The sequence below is a fragment of the Pelobates fuscus genome, chromosome 13 (genome assembly GCF_036172605.1).
Source record: "Pelobates fuscus isolate aPelFus1 chromosome 13, aPelFus1.pri, whole genome shotgun sequence".
NCBI lineage: Eukaryota > Metazoa > Chordata > Amphibia > Anura > Pelobatidae > Pelobates > Pelobates fuscus.
The window spans coordinates 50,850,144-50,872,100 of record NC_086329.1 but is presented as its reverse complement, the minus strand read 5'-3'; positions in this window follow the sequence as shown (position 1 = coordinate 50,872,100).

The following is a 21,957-nucleotide window of genomic DNA, read 5'->3' as shown; positions in this document are numbered from 1 at the left end:
ATTTCTTGTCTTTATATATAAGACTTCTGGATATACACCAGCCCATGCAAGGTAAATATACCCTGATTTTTATTTATTTAGATATGAGGGTGATAATGAGAAAACATTTAAAACACATTGCTCCAGAGACATCTTTGTTTTCTACTTAGATACACCCTGCACTACTTCTGCTGTAAAGTGTGTCTCCCTATCAGAAATGTGATGAGGGAGGCCATATCTTGAGATAATTTCCTATAACAACATTTTTAGCCATTGTATCAGAATCTACATGTGCACAAGGATAATCTTCTGCCCTCTTGAGAAAATACATATTATCACCAACACAAATTAAATATGTATACAGTTCGATAATTCTTTGAAGGCCATCTAAAGATTCACAAATGGGCCCAATGGACTCAGAGGACGCTTCTTATATGGTTTGTCAAGTTTTGCCTACATTGTGTTGTAAAATTGGGTAAACCTGTTACACAATTATCAGAAAACTGATCCACTACTGATCACAAATGTGGATGATACCAATCAACAAGACGTTTTGATACATTACCCCTACACATGTGGGACATTCCATGAACCATGCGAATTACATTTGCCAACAAAGAATCAGTGAACATAATCATTCTATCAGAGGTATACTAGAGCAAAATATTAAATCAAAAGAGTATCTCAAGATACTTCTTCAGCAAGTACAAAAGAGTGATCAGTGATGCATCCTGTGCCGACAGAACAGGAGTTTTTCCAATGACATCACTGACAGTAATGTAACCTGCAATCCTTTTCTGTGTTTCTGAAAAAAGGAAAAAAGATAGAATTTTGGGAAATTCTTTTTCCATTACAATTAAATCTTCTCAGATCCATGAATAGTGGACATTCTCTCCTAGTGCTATTTGCCTTACTTAGTACCCCTCCCCAGTGTTATCTCTTTATTATACCCTCTATGCTTGAGCTAAACTATCTCTAATTCGTGGAGAGTCTTGGAGACTCTGGGACTGATGAGCCCTAGGAAATTTACAAATTATTGTGCTGTTATAAAATGGGGTAGCTGAAGACACAGAGATTGGGTTATTCAAGGACAGGGCACTTTCCCTCTGTGCACATGTATATAGAGATTACTGTTATATATATGTGAACCTGTGGGCCTCCCTGTACAGTGCAGAGAGGGCCTAGCACACTCCATCTTAACTTTTCAGCTGATCCACTCTCTCTAACCACCCGGTCGTCAAAGCACGGCACGCAGGCAAGGCTCGCTATAGTTAAAGAGTGAGGAACAGCTAGGAAGTGAAGATGGTGCAGGCTGGATCCCCTGTGCTGTGAACAGCGTCTGGCTCCCTGCACCATGCTACCGGACGACCAGAGAATGCAATCTCCCTCCTCCCTGGCCACAAGGAAGAAGCAAGAAGTGGGGGAATAAATAAAATGTAGTAAAATAAACGTTAAAGAAAACTCTTTTTTTAACCACTGACTGCAGACCCTATTTTACACAACATTTGCACACACTATATCCTTACACAAACAAACACTGTGCATCTACTATACACACTCTGCATTCACTAAACATACTGCATCTAATAGACACAACACTACATATACTACACAAACACACACTCTGCATTCGCTATACATACACTACATAAACTACACAATACACACTCTGCATCCACTACACACACACAAACACAATATATACATTACACAAATGTACAATCTGCATCGACTATACATATTGCATCCATTATTTTTATAGTTTTGACAACAAATCACGTCCTAACAGTTGGACTGGACATTCAGGCATATAAAGGAATTGATGTTTTACTACGTGGCCTCCCAATGTACAGAGTCGACTTTTAAGAACCGGTTTAGCAGCACTCCTTCCAGTTGCTCCTATTACGGTGATAGTTCTTCCGGATGGAGGAGCAACTAGGTCAGTCACCACCGAATCTTCAGCACCAGTATCGATCATGAACGCACTCCTTTTTCCCCCTATTGATACATCGACCATAGGCTCCGCTCGGTATCAATAGTCCTCCATGACCGTGTCAGCCAATCCTACAAAGTCCCTATCTTCTCTATCGCGGGATCTCTGCGCTGCTGGATAATACCTGTCTTCTCTAACACTTCCTCTATTGCTACCATTATTCCCTCCAGGACCTCTTCTACCTCTCGCTCTGCCTCTATAATTACCATATCCTGCCCTAGGTCTGTCTCTCTCATACTGTTCCCTTCGCGGACACTCACTTCTCCAATGCCCTTCTTCCCTCCAGTATGCGCACTGATTTCTACTCAGGGGTTCCCCATTCCACTTACTATCGCCTCTATCTGTTCCCCGATATACTTCCTTTTCCCTTCTATCTACGCCTGCGATTGCTACCGCTAGCATATCTGCCTTTCTACGCATCTTGCGCTCTTCCTCTTTCTTTGTCTCTGTTTCCCTGTTCATGTACACTTTATTCGCTACCTCCATTAGTTGGGTTATGGACATCCCTACAAACCCTTCTAACTTTTGTAGCTTGCGCTTTATATCTCCGTAGGCTTGGCTGACAAAGGCAGAGTTAACCATCCTGGAATTCTCAGGGGCCTCCGGATTAAAGGGGGTATACAAGCGGTATGCCTCCAATAATCGGTCATAAAAGACACTGGGCGATTCATCACATTTCTGCAATACCTCAGCCGTCTTAGACATGTTAATCGCCTTCTTTCCTCCAGCTTTCATGCCAGCAATAATAGCGTCCCTGTATGCTTTTAAATGGGCCATATCTGCGCCATTGATATCCCATTCCGGATCAGTGTTTGGATAATGTGCTGCGGCCCATGCTGCCGGATTGGCCTGATTTTGTGTACGGGCCACTTCTTCCAGCGCTTTAATTGCCGCTTGGTTTATCCTTGTCCTTTCCTCGTTATTAAACAATGTCATAAGCAGTTGCTGGCAATCAGCCCAAGTGGGATTATGTGTCTGGGCTATGGAGGTAAACAAATCCGTCATGGCTTGAGGCTTTTCGGTGTATGAGGAGTTATGGGTCTTCCAATTAAATAGATCAGTAGTTGTGAAGGGAACATAAACGAATTCTGGATCAGCATATTGTATCTGGCCGTCACCGTTAATGTGTGTCGGGCCAGGTGTCAGTCGAAGTGGCATTTGATAATGTCGGGGTTGTAGGGTACCGGTCAATTGTCGGGTTAGTATGGGGCTTCGTTTAGGAACGTCAGTTAGGGGTTCCGGTCGAGGGGTAGTAAGACAAGGGGATGGGGACGCTTTACTGAGGGGGAGGTCGGTGAGTAAAATATTCCAGGCCGGGCTAGGAGGAGCCTGACCAGGAACTAGAATTTTGGAGGGGGCAGATTCCAAATAACCCCTTATGGGCCTACCGCACAATCGGTATCCAATACCCCTAGTGGGTCCGCCGTCTAAAACAGCGGTCGTCTTACCTCCTCGTTCCTGAACCTGGGTTCACACTCATCGACGGGGGCACCCCAGCACTTACTACGTAGAGGCCGATGATCTCCTGGACAACAGACCAGTGGCGCCGAGACGAAAGGAGGTCCACGCAGAAGTTCAGGGGTGCAGCCATAGAGAACATGGGCAAAGATAGACCGTCTCACGCCTCTGCTTCTCAGCTACCATTGAACGATGAGCTTCCCGGCCCAATGCACCAAATGATACCGGAGAAACTGACGGAAGCCAAGCACAGAGAGATGGACACATGTTTCTTCAGGAAGGAAGAGATTCTTTATTCGATTCACCGACCGGGACTCAGCGGGACTAATGTCACCAAAAAACAGCAAAGTCTGAGTCCTGATCATACAGTGTAGGTCCCTTATATAGGCATGTAGCTCCTCCCATAATCAGTTCAACCTACACATACTCTTATCTAATCAACCGAATAGAGACTAAAATCCTGTTTGACCACATGGCTTGCCCAGCACAATGGAGGAGGGGAAATACTCGTATATCCTGTATTCCTACTTATGCTCCTTACACTACTGATTGTATCTTAGCTACGTGTAACTGACTTAACTGGTACATCAACATATGCAAATGCACATACCATGTGGCAATCTTGTCTTAGTAAATTTATTTTTACTGAGATTCCACCACAACATCTCTGTCTCATTAGAGATATCTTTGCCAGAAGCTCAAGGAAGCAGGCTGAAGGGTCAATGTTAGGACCCACTTAGGGGAGTCTGCCTTGACGTTGGCAGGCGGTCATTCCCTCCGATGGCCATTGGAGCAACTAAATGACCTCCATTTTTCTAAATATACAAAGGGATTAAGGAGAGAGCGCAGGTAACTTTTTCTTTTCTTTGGATTTTACAATATATTGGGACTGATGTGTACTGTAGTCATTGCTGCCGGCCCAGTAGTGATGGGAGTGAGCGCAGGACTTCTCTTTTTGTAAGATATGACATGCCACAAAAAAAGTGAAAGTTTAAGATGGGATGAAGAAAGAAAACAAAGTTTTTAGAGAGAGCAGAAAACAAGAGGAACTACATTTACTAATTAGAGATTGCTTCTGGGGCATAGTTGTGTATCATTTTATATGCCAGGAGAGTGATATTGTCTCTGCATATACAGTAAGGGCATACAAAGTACAGATAGCATTAAATTGTAATATATACCATCCAATGAAGATACTGCCAATTTGACCTGTAAATTCTTAGAGAAATTGCAGTGGAAAATTTATATTGTAATCTCATTTAATAAATGTCAAATTGTGATTATGTATTCTTCTTATTGAACAGTCAATGCCTGACTTGAAGCTTTAAAAAGACCAAAACAAAATTGCAGTGAATTATATCCTGTGTTTGTCGTTTACAAAGCACTGAAAGGTTGACATCACCAAGGTCATAAAAATCGAAAACCATTTATAAATGTCATGATGGTCACATCCACACCAGCTTCAGCACTATGAAGTCCGTTTATGGCTTTATTTAAAAAAAAAAAAAAAAACTGATTTCCTGGTGTGCAAAACATACAGGGCCACGAAACGTAATAACATATATTAGCAGTCTCGGGTATTAAGAGCCCAGATGTCACATGATATGACAGTAATTCAAGCAGCCTTGGACAGAGGGCTCTCCTTGTTCTGGGAGGCTGTACCCTCCCTTACAAATAGAAAATAAACACATGCTTCCATGGAGCAAGTAGCAATAAATGTTAAATTTTGATTAAATAATAGATATGTGTTCAGAAGTCCTTTTTTTTGTAATATGTGATTAAGAAAGATAACTAGACATTCTTACAGCCGTAATCATTATAATTAACCCAACAGATAAAGTGTAGAATATGACACTAGAAAGGCCATGATTAACCCTCCTTGTGTTATATATATATATATATATATTTTTTTTGCTTTATAGTATTAGTTATCGGGAATCGAGACCAAATCCACAAAGCTAACGCAAGTGCACTAACAATGCATTCATGGAAAAAAAAAGCTAATTATAAATAATATCATATCTTGTGCTATGATTGGCTGTTAGAAATTGTTTTCATCTTGTGCTACAACAAAGATTTCATGTAGTCATTTAAAGGGTACCATAGTTAAAATGGAAAATTACACAAAATAGTCATAATGGCACCACTATTATTTTATTTCCATTTTACCATTCTGCTGCTGTTCATTGTTGCTTGTTCCAGTGCTGCTTTTGCAACCTGGCTGGGAAGGATTTTCACATAGATCCACTTGCAGTAGAGGTGGGCTATATTTTATCCTCCTCTTTGTAAGTGCGTATATCCATTAAATGCTTTTGTACATATAATATTGCACTATCTGTGATCTCTCTTGTTTTATACACCAGAATTTGCCAAAGACCTCAAGATTTAGATGGTCTGGATTCATCCTTTACTTCTGCATTACCCCTGTTAGGGAGACATGCCTGCATTCCAATTTAATCTTGTGAGTGCTTTTCTTCCCCCACCCCGTGTCCTCTTTTTGGACATATTACACTATTGTGATTTTTTTTCTTTTAGATTCCATTTTCTATACCTTTGCAGAATGTATTTTGCACATGATATACGTTGGTGTGTGCTTTTTATTATATTTAGAGTTATCAATTTTGTTATATACTATTGTACATTTATTGTGAGTTTATTGTCAAAGTATTTATATTTCTTAGATAATTTGCCAGAGTGTTACCAGGCTATATGTGATTTCAAAAAGAAAATTCTGGATGGAGCTTCATCACCAGTGCAGAAGGACGCGTAAGTCCATTGCTCCTCACCCCTGAGTGCAAAATCAATCAGCCACCCTCACAGTGCATCCAACCCCAATCTTCACTAAAATCGATACCCTCATTGATACTGGCCCTGATACAAGATTAGAGTCATCAAAAAAACAGAGGGACCAGGTCAGCAACGATGTTCTGGACTCCAAAGGATCATAGGCAGCCATCTTTGAGCCAAGGCCTTACTGAATCTGGCTTTGACTCTGAATACAGCAAGGCCTCAGAAAGATCTCATGTCCATCTCACAAAGAGAAATCTCCAACGCTTGCCGCAGGAGGCAATGAAGACATTAAGTCGCACCCTGTGGCCGAACTTGAAAAACAGATGTCTTGCCTGAAGGACAATCTAGAACCCCTGGCGACTCGCAAAAACCAGGCTGAAGCTCATATTATGAGCCTTCAGTCTAAAACTAAACACCACAACCGTGAATTTGCCCACTTGCAAGACAAGCTTCAATTCATGGAAGACAGCCTTGAAGACTTGAATAACTGCTCCCGCAGGAACAACGTCTGAGTCCACGGCGTACCAGAATCGGTGAGCACTGATGCAATCCTCTACACCTTAAGGGAGCTATTTTACTGTCAACTGCCAGAGGCCTGAGACAAAGAGATGACAATAGAAAGGGCTCACATGGCCCTGTGCCCCTTGGACTTGAATCCCATTTCTCCAAGGGACATTACCGTGAAACTCTATATTATCCCACAAAGTAAAGGCGGATGGAGATTACCAGTGAATTGCAATCAGACCCACATTTTTCACCTTGTGTTAGAGAGGAAGGACTTTGCCCACGCTCTGGGTCTCTCTCTACTAATTCCCCCAGCTTCCACCTCTCTCTCTTTATACCTCATAAACTTGCTATGGAACTTTGCACTTATACATTATCCCACTCTACCATAGAGTATGGGTAGCGACTATTAAGAGGCAACACATTATTTACTGTGTGTTTTCCTTCTTTTTTTTCCAAATTGTTACTTTTAACCCCTTCTTCTCTCTCTGTTTTAGTATTCTCATGGCTGGTTCTCCCCAACCGCAAGCGGACCATGGCATAATTGGCTTAATTGGTTCTGCTACACCCCATGAAACCCCTTTGCCCCTACTCTCTAGGAATATTTTACTGCAAATATATATAAATGGTTGCTAATGCAGAGACAGGGCATACAACATTGAGGAGAGGGGTGCAGCCTTTAATAAATAAAGCATGTATCTCAATTGCATCCTTGAAAACATATAATTATAGTGTTGCTGTAATATTTTTTATTTATTTATTTATTTTCCCTTCACGGGGCTGGTTCTCCTCAACTGCATGTTGGCCATGGCATAGCCTGATTGGATCTGCTGCTTTGGGGAGGAGGATGCAGCTCTTAGATAAACAATGCTTATATCTCTGTTGCAGTCCTAAAAACTTTTAGTTTTTTTGTTTGTTTGTTTTATATATATCTCTGTTGCTTCCTTGACTAATTGTGATTACGGTCTGTTGCAAAATTGTTTGGTTGTTTTTTTGTGGACCACAGCACAGCTTGATCAATTATGCTAAACTCCACAAAACACCCATAAAGCCTACCCTATTTTATCGCCTTAACTAACGGATGGTCTCCTATGTGGGGAGGGGGAGCATTACAAGGCAGTGGATGGTATAACCCCTTGATAAATAATGCTTATATCTCTATTTTTACCTTGACAAATTGTGATTACAGTTCTGTTGCAAAATTGTTTCTTTATGGGTTCTTTTTTTTTTTTTCTTTTTTTTTTCAAACAGGGGGAGATCATAAGCAATTCAACTGTTAACCTACCTGCTTGTTACTTTGTTATATAGCGGTAACTACACATAATGTATACTGTGATTGTCGAAATAATCCTGAGCAGATTTGAGAAGCACTTGGAGGGAGGAAGTAAGAATTTATTTTGTCTATGTTTTCACACCACCTGACATTCTTCACAGACTCTTCCTTACTGACGACTACATTGTACCTTGTCTTACACTCAATACTCACGCACACCACCACACTGCCAGACTGGACACTCTCACTTTTCAGTTCAATACAACTCCGTCCACATGACTCCTGGCATCCACGGTATAAGACCAGGCACCACACAACAACTTTTGGTACACCTTATTCATCCCCCTTTTCTCAACCTTTTTTCCCCCTCATTCCTCCTTTCCCATACCCCATTCATTCATGCATTCCCGTATAACCTCTACTAGCAGACCTCACCGTCTGCTTAAATCTAGTGCCTTTATCACCATGATAGGGAGCACCCTATTGTAGCCTCCACTGGACTCTGAACATGCCTTCCAACTTAACACGTATTTTAATTAACTGCAGAGGTCTTAATAACCCTTCCAAACTACACCAGCTTATGAGATGGGCTAATAGCACTGGATCAAATATTCTCTTATTGTAAGAGACTAGACATGTGCAATTGTAAATGTCAATTCGGATGAATTTCGGGAAATTCGGACATTTGGATGCTTTCCGAATGTCCAAATAGCTGAATTGCCATATTGCCGAATTTCCAAAGTGACGAATTTCGGATTTGCCGAACCAAACTGCCGAATTCCCGAAGCGCAGAATGTCTGAATAGCCGAAGTGCCAAAGCACAGAATTGCCGAAGTACTAATATACCCAGTGGAAGAATGAAGAATGTTACACTGTATACCAGTTTAAATAAAAAGTATGCACACATAACCAGGATTCAGCTGTAAGCATTTGTAACACTTAAAACAATTAAGTAACACATTTATATAAAATGTAAGTTACTTAGCCAGTAAATGGATGGGAATGAGTAAGTAGATAACTCCCTAATTCCCACGGTATTAGGGAGCTATCTACCAAAAGGCAGCGGGTGTGGGCCCTGGATGACAATGGGGGGAACCTATCGTGTCTCCCCCGGCCCCCACCTCTGAGCGGCAGGTGGAGGCCCTAAATCTGAATAAGGGGGTGACCTATTGGCCTCCCCCCAGCTCCCACCCAGAGAGGCAGGTGGGTGCACTAAAGTAGAATAAGGGGAGGGACCTATTTTCGTCCCCCCGGCACCCACCCGTGAGTGGCGGGTGGGGGACCTAAATTACTTTTAATGGGGGTGGACCTATTGTCCTCCCCCTTGGCCACCACCCCTGAGCGGAGGGTGGGGGCCCTAAATCAGAATAAGGGGGGGACCTATTGGGGGCCCTAAAGTAGAATAAGGGGGGACCCTTGAGCCGCGGGTGGGGGCCCTAAATAAAAATGTTACCTATCCCACTATTGAAAGTGAACGCAAAATTATTTACGAAAATCTAGACTAGCATGTGACATCACGAGGCGAACCTTCGATCTCATCTGGGTGGCTAATCATAGACACATCTCCACTAGCTTGCACTTAATGCCAAAAAGGCATCCGACAGATTACTATGACCTTTTCTATTCACGGCGCTTCAAAGATTCGGCTTCCAACAGCTATTCATCAATGCACTACACACTACTACTTTATATTTCACACCAAAAGCAAATATCTTGATATCAAATGTGCAACCACCTTCTTTTCCAATATTTAATGGCATGAGACAGGGGTGCTCTCTCCCCTTATTATTTTCACTATCTCTGGAACCCCTGGTTCAAACTCTTAGGTCAAACTCAGAGATCCAGTGGAATACACGATCGCTGCTTATGCGGACGACCTTCTCCTGATGCTAACTGACCTAATCCATTCATTGCCTCCCTTGCTATCAGCGCTACAGGAGTACTCTGAAGTATTGGGTTGCTGCCTGAACATGGATAAAACCGAAGCCCTGCCCATACAAATCTCGACAATGACAATAAACGCCCTTAGAGCAGTCTACCCATTCTGCTTCAACTCGACCCATACCCCCTACTTGGGAACCTAGCTCCCCATAGATATCTCCAAGACATACCGCCTCAACTTTTTGCCCTTGCTTCAAAAGGCGTCCTTGGAGGGCCTGTCTAGCATCTGTAAAAATGTACTGATTGCCTGGTTTTCTGTTTATTCCAAACACTTCCCATACACATATCCATGTCCGACTTTAAAACGCTAAAAACTCATATAGACAAGTTAATTTGTGCCAACAAACAAGCCAGAATTAAAAGAGCCACCATGTATGTCCCGACTAGAGCAGGCGGACTGTGCCTACCACATTTTTTACACTACTTCACTCACTTGAAAAGGCATGCATTCACTTTACTCCCTCTTGACCTCAAACACTAAAGATAGTCCACTGTCATACATCTAGGAGATAGATATGGAATCCCCCAAAGACCCATCAGCCAAGGTTACAATATGTGTTAACCATAAAAACAGGCTTCCAAGACATTAATGCACTGGTACCTAACCCCCTTTAGTCTAAAACAGATTGTCAGTTCTGCTTCAGTCCTTTGCTGGAAGGGATGTGATCACTGGGGCACATACCACTATTTATAGTGGGAATGCACTCAAATTGCCCATTAGTGGACAGAATGGCCAATGTGACAAAACAGTGTAACAAAATTTGGGACCTTTGAACCTAAGAATTCCCAATCCACATGTAGGGGGACCGGCCACGGCGAGGCTCGCCAAAGTCCTTATCTTTCTATATTCCTCACTCTACCACAAGTGCCCCCCCCCCCATTAATTATCTATTTAAGTTTCTCATTTTTATTATTATTTTTTCTCTTGCTCCCTCTTTATCCTTATCTCTCTTTCCTTCCTTATCTTCCTTACTGTTATCTTTCTCTGTAACTCCCAATAGGGACATGTCTTTTATTCCATTATTTCACCGCCCAATTCATATGCACTTTGTCCATACACACCACAACACCACAGAGGTTCCGATAACACCATCCCAGGACACCAACCAATGGAATTTTGAGGTTGCAGGTGGCATCTCCCAGGTATACATGTATATGGCTATTGGACAACTCTGACACAATAGGTTGTCACATGCATCTCTTCCTTAATATTGTAACTTTTCTTGTTGTATTCATATCTAATCAGTATGGTTACTATAAATAAAGAATTTTAAAAAAAGAATCAGAACATTTTGGGTGTTGCTAAATATGAAGGTTACTTTTCTATGAATTGTACCTCCAGGTGGTATCGAAGGGCTTGAAATTGCAATACATTGTAATATTTATTTGTATGGGCACAAAGAGAGGGTACAAAAAATCACATTTGCAAATATATACTGCCATCAACTATTTCTGAACTAAAAATATATGCTTTCCAAGGAGTTTATAGCTTCATACAATATATGCTTTTACATTGCTCCTTTTATGTTTAGTGGATGATTTTCCTAATGATAGTATGCATCACAAGTATTCAGCAATAGAAAAAATTGTCTTGTGAGGGTTGTCATTCTGCCTTTGGAATTTTAGACCTGCATTTCAGAGAAGTGCTTATAAACCTACACTTATACCCTATCAAAATACTCCAGAGACATAAGGTATATTTTATAGGTATTTTTTAAGCTGGGTTACTTACTGAACTTGTGCAAGACAAATGTGTTGAACAATCTGAATATAGTGCTTTCATTTAGTTTATTTTTATTACAGCACATTATAATTTTAATTCAGATGTTATTTTAGAGAAGAAGTATATGCAACCTATATTTTGTATGTCTACTTTGAGAAACTTCTTGTGTATGAGGCTGAAACAAAAGCAGTTGTGCAATTTGTGCCATTACAGAAAGAATTCAGCAATTTTCAAATGATCCCACCTTAACAGGCAGTCCAAATCTGAAGCAATGGTCAGCTCCCTCTGTACAATACAATAGATAGAGCAACCCTAGATAATTATAGAAACTTTTGTGGACCTTGTCAGTAAGGTGTTAGAGATATCCGAAATTTGGGTCTCACTCTGAGCTTGCTGATTTTCTTATTGAGAATATCTTCTTCAGTGGCTTTAATTTGCCCGATCACTGTCATCATGTAGTAATATGTTGCCAGAGTTTGTATATAATTGCCTGTAGATCTTGTATGGTAGAGGGATTATCAGCTGAGGAGTCCATGACCATGTTTGGAGGAGTGAGAATATAAATATTTTCTCCATACCTGCCACCACCATCATCTTGGAGCTGGGCTGTTGTGGCAGTAATAATAGTTTCACGAGATTTTGGAATGCCTCACTCTAATGGTCCTATAATTTTGTTCCCATTGTACTGTCAATTGATATTCAAAGAAGTTAGTCAAGTTTTATAAGCTCAAAACATTGTTTTGTCATGAATCACAGAAAACATATTTACCTGACATGCCTGGAACAACATTCCCCTAACCTTTGTGGTCTAAAACCTGTTGAGCTCATGTTCTATGGGTTCTAAAACCAATTTTTAAATGTTCCACTCCATAATTGGACTGTTTCCATAAGAAATTCACTTTTTATGCCCCTGGCAAACTTGCTTAGTCTGATTGATCAGATCTGAGATTCACAATCACTATTATTTTTATTCTGGCAGACTGCAAGTGAAACAACATTTTGGCTCACTGAGCAGCGTCAGTTTTCATCTCTGCTGGAGTCTATAGCATCCTGATCCAAATGGCAAATAGTTTTGCTATGCTCTATGTTGGTAATCAATCTTTCATATTTTTAAAAGGCTACTTAAAATCACCTAACTCGGCAAACAAAATATGGCAATTCACTTCCTAACTTCCACCATATGGCTATATCGTGTTAAGCCCATCACAAATTTACAGTACCCCAATATCGTTGGGTCCTATACTAATTTTAACATGGGAGACAAATAGTGCTAGCGCTAAATAAACTAAAGTGCATTTAATTAATCTGTTGTAAGAGCATTGTCAATTTTCTTTTTGACCGTGGGACTGTCCCTCGTAAAGAAGAATACTTGGGAGATATGCAGCACTGTAAACATCAGTCCAATGTTACAACGCCCGCCCTTCCCTCCTGACATGTCCTCTCTCCAAGTCAGGTGGTAGTATTTTCAAAGGTGTAGACTTCAGTTACCCACCAATGTGATTACACTAAAAGGCCTTTCATGTTTTTTCCCCATTTAAGTTTTTAATCAAGTCTCGTATATATATCAATAAAGTGATTGCCTTTCTTCTTTTTGACGAAGAAAAAAAAAATAAGTAACCAATAAAACATTGCAGTTAATTGCTCAAAGGAGCAAAAGGTCTAGATGCTTGTTAGTAGCATACCGAACATGCTTTGCTACATCTGCTTGTGCACACTGGCCTCTTGGCTTGTAATTGTATAATGTACAATGGCAGACTCATTAATCACATGCATGCTTTGGGATAGTATAAAGGGAATATCACGGAAAAGCATTGCTATGCATTGGAGAATAATACCATCCAATCTAATTTCTGCACTTCACCCAGAGAGGTCACAAGTGCCAGTGATGGGATTTCTTCTTGATTTTCCCTTAGCGTAAAAAGGAGACTTGAAGGTATACTGCGGTGTACAGATTATAAGATATATATTAAGGCTGTAATAAAGTCTGAAATGTATAAAAGATGATAATCATAATAATATATATTCTGATATTACTTCCACTAGACTAGGTGAAAACACCAGGCCATACCTACATAGTAAGGCAATCTAACAGCTTTTTTTTTAACATTGTTATCGCTTGCTATAAGTGTCTGTTTAGTCATTGAAGTTACACAGCAATGATTGGCAAGTCTGTAGCAAGGATGCAAACTATTTAAGTTTTGGAATATTTATATATCTCATACATAAAGACATACTTGGTTTTTTTTTACACTATGGAGCTTACAGTCTAATTGAGTGGGTCAACAAATTATTTATGGCAATGGAATGTTATGTAGAATTTCTTTCATCTTTAGAGGGGGATATGCTTGTGTATTCCTGTGAAAATAACCAAACAAAAGGTGCGCTTGTGTCTTTAAAACTGTAAACATTTTGGTGACTTACTGTCTTGTACAAACAGTGTTATAAAACCAATACAATTGTAAACAGTGCACAAATGCAATAATTTAAGTGCTTGGTGATATGTGCAATCAAGTGATGTATATTTCACAAGAAAGTGTTTATACAAGTCAGTTCAATCCCAGTGTAAAGTCTACTTTACGTACACTTTACGTACACTTCATGACATCCAGTAGTCATATAATATCCAAACTTTATGTATATATGTTTAAAGAAATAAAAAAACAACATATAGTGCAATATTGTTATGGATAGTAAGTGCTTAATATAAGTGCAATATCACTCACAAGTGTAGAGCAGGTGAGTCTGCTCAGGCTATAGGCGCTCCTCTATAGCTCAAGCAGACTTACTTGCACAGGCTGAATTTTCAGCCAATCTAGGGTGCAAACTGTGCCTGTTCTCACTGCCTAAACCAGATGGTCTATTGCAGACTACCAGGTGCTCCATAGCGCGCCATTTGAAAACCTCTCCAGTAGGGTACCAGAGTGCCAGAATCAACATATATATTATTATTATTATTATGACATTTATATAGCGCCATCAAATTACGCAGCGCTTTACAATGGGTGGATGAACAGACATGTAGTTGTAACCAGACAAGTTGGACACACAGGAACAGAGGGTTTGAGGGCCCTGCTAAATGAGCTTAAATGCTAGACACAAAAGGTAAGGATAGTATTAGACTAGTGACAGTTGCAGAAGAGGAGTCCGTCGGGAGCTATATAATAGATTACAGGACCAAAGTACCTAGTACAGGGGAATAAACGTACCTCTTTTCTTAATATACGAGAAGGTAACATTTTCTCTTTCCCCTTTTATATTAGAGCAAAAAAAACCAAAAAATTCCATTGTACAGGAAAGTAGTGGAAAGTTTATTCCAAATATTAAACCAGTGGCGAGAGCCAGAAGCATCCTATCTGAGACTATTTTACGTCTAATGTTCTTGTTTCAACGTGAAATGGAATTCGGTATGCATCTGCCCTTGTGTAGCTGATATTCCCTTCTGTCTTATTAAATTATGACATTATCTTGCATTGGTATTTTCTAATTTGCTTAATGCGTCTGGAAGAGTCAATATGTTTCTTTGTACTTTTGTTCTTAAAAAAAAATAATACTGTCAATGCACATAAGTGGTATGCATAAATAATACGCAAGGAACCACATTTTGAGAAAAATAGAACTGCATCATAATATAAGTTGTTGAAGATGTCTTTGATCTGTAGCAAGATTGTGAGTCCTGCACGGCAACAAACAATTTGGAAAATTAAGCCTTGATTAGCATGGACCACATTAATGGCTACCTTTTATCCTTAAAGGGAAACTCCAGGCACCCAGACCACTTCTGCCCATTGTAGTGGTCTGGGTGCCAACTCCCACTACTCTTAACCCTGCAAGTGTAATTCTTGCAGTTTTTTACAAACTGCAATAATTACCTTGCAGAGTTAACTCCACCTCTAGTGGCTGTCTGCTAGACAGCCACTAGAGGGAACTTCCTGCTCTATAGCACAGATTGTCTGTGCTAGAGCGTCGCTGGACGTCCTCACGCTGTGTGAGGACCTCCAGCGTCACTCAAATTCCCATAGGAAAGCATTGAAATTCCTATGGGGAGACCTAATGCGCATGCGCGGCAATGCCGCGCATGCGCATTAGGTCTCCTCTGCCAGTGGGTGGGATCAGTCTCGCCAACCGGCCGACGGAATAAGAAGGAGGAGGGGCGCGGAGGAGGAGACAGCGACGAGGGACATCGTCGCTGCCTCAGGTAAGTGAAGGGGTTTTCACCCCTTCAGTAACTGGGGATTGGGGGGTGGGAGGGAGAGGGAACCTCCAGTGCCAGGAAAACAGATTGCCTTTAAAAGCTGATAGAACATGTTATGGGGAGGGCATTTCATCCTATTCTGACATAATTAGTTCAAGTAAAAGTAGGACAGGATTACTATTTAAGAAGATGTCTAATACTAATCTGGTGAAGATGTCTAATACTAATCTGGTGAGTCACTAACCTGCTTTGTTTTCTTGCAGGTAAATCATGGACAGGTCCAAGAGAGTATGCTCCTAAAAAGCAAGGACTGGTTAATTGTTAAAGGGAAACTATAGTGCTACGAAAACAAAAACCCTTTCATCACTTACCTGCCCACATGCCAATGTCCCTTGGCGCTAGTTCAGGCTTGGCCTCTGCTACTCCTCCTGCAGAGGGGACCTAATGTGCATGAACCGCCACCAGCGCCTCGCTAACCTTAGGACTTCGCCTATAGGAAAGCATTATATAATGCTTTCCTATGGGGTTTTTGGTGACACTGGAAGTCGTCATGCAAAGCAAACCCTAAACCCTAAATCCAGCACTGGTCCCCAATAAACAGTATATCGAGTTTACATCCTACAATTGTAGATTATATTCCAGAATAAAGCTTCAAATTCATGCAAATTCAAGTTTTTCTAAATTTAGCACTCACCCTACTGTTAAATGAGCAAACAAGTTCCATAGATGGGTGTCTTCCTACCAAATAAACCATGAAACAAGAAACTTTTTCTTCTTCTCAAGTTTGTCAATATTACTCACAAAGCCTGAACTACTAAGCTATCTGCCTGTCCCCCTGCTCATTGGGATATGTAGTGAATTAATAATGCCTGTGATGAATATTCAAAAGTAGGTAGCTATTGTGCCTTCAAGCAGATAATTAATTATTCATTATACATTTTATTCTCTGAATTAAAAAGCACAGGGTGCTCTGGGAAATAAAGCTTACTTCACTACAGGGGCATGAAATTGTACACTATCCCTTTAAGGATTATTACTCTGTATTTATGGTTGCCATGAAACATAAATGCCTGGCAATTAGATCATGGGCTGTCCCCGAAGACTGATGAGATAATAAGCACTAGTCAAGTATTAAGTTGACCTAGTAAAAGTCCCAAATGAACAACCCCGTGAACAGTGGCAGCTGGTATCTACAAATGAAACTTGTATATTGGAACGTCTGGCAAAAATTGTGTTTATTCCTATATCTGAGGTTTCATCCTGGGAAACAAAAAATTACAGAGAATAAAAAAAATCTACCGATCCCATATAGATGAAATATATTTTTTAATGTTTTTATTTATTTTGGCCAAAGCATTCATTTTAATTTTTAAAAGGACAGTGCGTAGTGGCTCTGTCATCCATTTTAATGTATTTCAACATTTTATGTATTTCAACATTTTATGCAAAAAACATAATACCTTAAAAAAAAAAAAGCATAGCAAACATGCATGGCATCACATACATATGCTTTCTATTTGAGTATTTTAATTAATTTAAATAAAAAAAATATATAATTGCTTGCATCAGCTAATGGAATGTGTGCCCACACTGCCAACCACTTTTATTAACTTGGGAAAGGAAGAAACCCCGCAAAAAAGAGAGAGACGCGGTTTATATGGTTAAAAAGTGATGGTTACCTGGAATCATACAAAAAAGACATAAAGTAGCCCATCATAGTGGTGATTTACTTTTAGAATTAGATGTTTTATTGTTTTTTTTTTACTTTTTTGGGGAACTTTTGATAATTACCAACAAATTCACAGCAGTTTGACTTTATCACTTTTTTTATATGTTTTTTTTAATAATGACTAATTTAACAGACAATAAGATGGGATTAACTGACATCACATGTCAGTTCCCCCTTCCCACATCCCCCACATGTAGAATATCTTCCTCAAATACATCCTTCAACATGTTCTTCTTTAAATCATGGCTATTATCCTCTTTAGCCATTGTTATAGAAATACTGGGAAAGGCAAACCCAAAATATGCTAATGAGGAGAATTTAGAGAAATCTTACTGGGCCAGCTGCCCTATTCTTAGAATACACATTGTCAAATCGTCTACTCCAAAACTGATTTTGGACTGGTGGTAATTGACACAAGATAAGGAGAAGTGCCACATGCAGTATACAAATAGCAGAAAGACCTGAAACGCAAAATTAACAATATGTATATGCAGCTTATCTTGATTTAGTTGTTAGTAGTTAGTTAGTAGGGGGTAACCCTAGTATTAACAAAGGTATAATTCAAAGAGAGGCCTCTACTATTCCAGATTAGGAGATATTATTATTATTATTATTATTATTATTATATTTATATAGTGCAACAAATTACGTATTGCTTTACAGTGGGTAGACTAACAAATATGTAATTGTAACCAGACAAGTTTGACGCGCAGTAACAGAGGGGTTGAGGGCCCTGCTCAACGAGCTTACATGCTAGAGGAACTGGGAAAAAGTGACACAAAAGGTAAGGGAAGTATTAGGGAAGTAGATTGGTAGAATAGTATTCAATGAAGACTTAAAGAGGGTTTTATTTGAGCCATTAACAGTTTAATTATTATTGATATGCTTTTGTGAAAAAGTGAGTTTTTAATGATTTTTTGAAGGAGTGGAGACTGGGTGAACGTCTAACGGAAAAGGAAAGGCCCTAGAGAAGTCTTGAAGGCGAGCATCAGAGGCGGAAGTACGAACAGAGGATAGACGCAGGCCTTCAGCAGAACGTAGGAGCCTAGACGCGACATACTTGTGTATTAGGGAGGATAGTTATGTGGGAGTAGCATTATATAGAGATTTGAAAGCAAGAACCAGAATTTTATATTGAGCCCAATATCTTACGGGAAGCCAATGCAGGGACTGAAAGAGGCGTGGGAGGTGCGCGTGGACAGGAAGATAAGCTTTGCCGCTGCATTCACTATCCACTGCAATGGGGCTAGTTGGGCGCACGGAAGACCACTGAGAAGCGGTTTGCAGTAGTCAAGGCGAGAGAAGACAGTGGCATGGACCAGCACCTTAGCCACATTTGGCGTAGGTGCGGATAGTGAGGAAAAATATATAAAACATAACTTTTAATAAAGTTTCTGATTTAAAATAGATCACAGCGTATTAGCTAAGAAAATACAATACATATAACACACAAAATAAAACCAAAAAAGTAAGTACTGATTTAACCTGTGTTGCCCTGGGCTAGTTTTAGATGATCTGGGTTGTGTTCAGCTAGCTTTGGTTGATATGTGTGTGTGTGATCTGGCTTGAGTTGATCTGGGATGGTCTGGCTGATCTGGGCTCAGTTAGGTTTATCCCGGCTGGCATAGGTTGGTCTGATAGGCTCTAGGCTAGCTTGGCTTGATCTGAGCTGGTGTGACCAATGTGGCCTAGATTGAGCTAGTGTGGTCTGGGTTCAGCTAGGTTTATCTCAGCTTGTCTGGATTAATCTAGATTGGCTAGGCTAGCTTTGAATCATCTAAACTGGTGTAGTCAATGTGGCCTAGGTTGATCTGATATGTGTTAGCCTAGCTTGGGTTGGGTTGATCTGAGTTGGTCTGGTTGATACAGCCAGGATTGATTTAGACTGGTCTGGCTAATTAAGGCTCAGCCAAGTTCATCTAGAGCCAGAGCCCCCATGTTTAGCTTTCTGCAGATATTACATTTCATTCTACTTAAAGCACATTAAATAAACCATCTAGGAGCCATTTTGATATTCTTCCTGCCACATACAGGCAAAGTTTTTATTTTAGACCAATACAGATTGTATATTCATCATTAACTAACTCAATGTGCATGTAATAAGGGCCACGTTCATCCATAATAAAAAGCTGATTAAGCTGAATTTCCATAATCCCTCCCAAGACTGCTACAGGCTGTGTCTTGCTGGAACCACACAAAGATAACGATGCAGCCACTCTCTATTACACATTTTCAGCTGCTGTACCTGCTTTATCATCCAGCACCAGCGTGATGACATGTCTATCAGGATGGGGAAACAGGCTGGCAAAGCACCAATCGTCCTCAGCCCAGAACAAGTATCATACACGTAGGGGTTATTCACTAAACAGTATTCAGTTGTGGGGAGTAAACACACATTCACATTCAAAGAGCAGGCTTGGAAAATAATAAGAACAAATTAATTATAGATTTCCAAAATGTATCTTATTGTCTGAATGGTGAAAGTATGTTGGGGGTTTATTTACCAAGCTAGAAAATTTGAAAATTGAATTGAAAATAAAATATAAAAATTTGTAGAAATTTTCCAATGTGGCTATTTTGACTTAAAATGTACAATTCCCTTACCCAAACTCTGTTGAAATTCCACATTTAGTTATCAAACTTCCGTTATCAACATTCCATAAGCTTCTGTTTACATTGTTACATGGTTACGTATGCTGTCTCTTTAAGTTCAGCCTTCCTCACTGTAACGGATCGACTGGGTACCCGACTGGGTACCTCCGTTAAAGGATGCTCCTAGCGTTTCCTGAGGACTCCAAGCACTCTGGCAGACACCACAATCACCGAACCAGAGAAGCATATTAGTACTTTTAAGCATATGAATGTTGTATACAGCCGAATAGGAAAAAACATGCGAATAGGTTTACACTCCTAGCAGTCAAACTGGAACAGCATACAATAAATCCTCCCCCAATAATGAGACGACACTTCACTTTGAGGGTTAAGCAGGAACTCCACTGTAATGGCCACACACTGGCTTTTATGCAAGTCCCCATGCAAGGGGACATCCCACAGGGTGGGACACAGTACAACCAATCATTTACAAGAGAACCGTAAAACACACCCAGCACAAACATACATCCCTCCCCTCTGCCTGTGATATAATTACTGAACACAATGGGTTAATGTAATTTATCACAGGCAGGAAAAATACACTTTTTATACATACACTGTAACTTTAAAAATTTGCATCATATTCACATAAAACATACATATTCAGAATCAGCATACTTTAAATATAAACATAACCACAATTCAGCCAATTCCATCCAGGGGTTAAAAAGTTAAGGGAAAGTCCTATTTGACCAAATGAAGCATGGCTTTTCTGCCCAAAACCAGTTTCACAGAGTCTTCTATCCTGGAGATAATTGTGAAGTAATCCAATTATCTCCAAGGACAGAGGCAAAACTCCATTAGCCACATGGCAGACAAAGGACAATAAAAGACATAAAAATACATACTGTTACATTTATCACATAGAACATACACATTCTACCTATCCCCAGATAGCTTAGATCTGAGCGCACATTATTACCGGATGGTGCTCAGATCACATACATACAGTTCAATCGCCATGGAGCCAAAGTCTTTCATACAGTCTTTCAGTATACGGCTGGGCTCCATGGCATAGCTATCTGGGGTAGCATGGCTTTACCAGTCCACAGAAAGGCACGAATAAACCTTTCTGCAGGTAAAATAAAAGTTTAAAATGCAGGACTATAGCCTAAAGGGAGCAGGCTAGCAACCAGGCCTCTCCAGTGGACAGTGGCGAGGTTGGTTCCGCCACACTCACATTTGTTTTTTTGCTGTTGTCCAAAAGAAGGCAAAAAAAAAACAGTTGGAAGCATTTCCAATTTTGCAACAAACTAGGAAAAAATTCCCCCCTGATCCCAGAATGGCAGTCAGATGATCAAGAAGGATCAAGAAACTATTCTCAGTGTAAAAATCATACTGAGATGACGCTGGATGTCCATAGGAAAGCATTGAGTATTTCTTTCCTATGGGCGGTTTGAATGCCGTGCAGGCGCATTTGGCGCTGACGTCGGCAGGGGAGGAGAGGTCACCAGGGAGCCCGGCGCTGGATTAAGATAAGTGGCTGAAAGGGTTTCAACCCCTTCACCCCAGTGCGAGGGGGGCCCTGAGGGAGGGGGGAACTAATAACCCTATAGTACCAGGAAAACAAGTTTGTTTTCCTGGCACAATAGTGCTCCTTTCATACAAGGATAAAACAAAAGAGGATGGTGGTTGCGCACACAATGAATGATATCCTTAGTATAAAATGAGATCCCTAGGTTCTGTAAATATAAAAAACCATCATAGGGTAATACATCTCGAA